General features: G+C 41.7%; 1 pseudogene; it reads right to left on the reverse strand.

Annotated features, from left to right (window-relative positions):
* Window positions 1–264: 264 nt before the first annotated feature.
* Window positions 265–841, reverse strand: LOC110287714 (peptidyl-prolyl cis-trans isomerase A pseudogene; annotated as a pseudogene).
* Between the last annotated feature and the right edge of the window lie 238 nt (window positions 842–1,079).

Genomic DNA, 1,079 nt, shown 5'->3' on the forward strand with positions numbered 1-1,079 from the left:
CATACAAACTTTGGTCTTTAGTCGTCTTTGGTTTCCTATGGTTGTATCATGGGCACTGAGAGGTTTGTTTGTTTGTTTGTTTGTTTGTTTGTTTGTTTGTTTGTTTTAGCTAATATCCCCATATCAGTAATTTATACCATGTGTTTTCTTTTTTCTTCTTATTTAGTTTTTATACATAATCATAAACTTAACTTTGCAATCCAGTTAGACTTGCAGGGGAATGCGGAAAATATGGAACCCAAAGAACTTCAGTGAGAGCAGAGATTACAGGACATTGTGAGCAGATGGGGTAGGGACGCTCTCCCGAGCTATGGAAGGAATGGTTTGATGAGTAAAACGCCCGCAAATCAAAAGAAATTAGAGTTGTCCACAGTCAGAAATGGTGATCTTCTTGCTGGTCTTGCCATTCCTGGACCCAAAACGTTCCATGGCTTGCACAATGTTCATGCCTTCTTTCACCTTCCCAAAGACCACATGCTTGCCATCCAGCCATTCAGTCTTGGCAGTGCATGTAAAAAACTGGGAACCATTTGTGTTTGGTCCAGCATTTGCCATGGACAAGATGCCAGAACCTGTATGCTTCAGGATGAAGTTCTCATCCTCAAATTTCTCTCTGTAGATGGACCTGCTGCCAGTGCCATTATGGTGGGTAAAGTCACCACCCTGGCACATGAATCCTGGAATAATTCTGTGAAAGGAGGAACCCTTATAGCCAAATCCGTTCTCTCCAGTGCTCAGAGCTCGAAAGTTTTCTACTGTCTTTGGAACTTTGTCTGCAAATAGCTCAAAGGAGATTTGGCCCAAGGACTGTGATGTCGAAGAACACAGTGGGGTTGACCATGGCTGCAGCAAGCGGCGAAAAGCAACAGTGGCGTCTGCAAAGCCACCATGTGTATTCTTTTGTGAATTGGTTACTTCACTCAGGATGATATTTTCTACTTCCATCAGTTTGCCTAAGAATTTCATTAATTCATTGTTTTAATAGAAATGTACCACATTTTCTGGATCCATTCCTCTGCTGAGGGACATCCGTGTTGTTTCCAACTTTATGATATCATAAATAAGGCTGATATGAACAT

Source organism: Mus caroli, unplaced genomic scaffold (assembly GCF_978045245.1).
Source record: "Mus caroli unplaced genomic scaffold, Mus_caroli_1 scaffold_8, whole genome shotgun sequence".
NCBI classification, from domain to species: domain Eukaryota; kingdom Metazoa; phylum Chordata; class Mammalia; order Rodentia; family Muridae; genus Mus; species Mus caroli.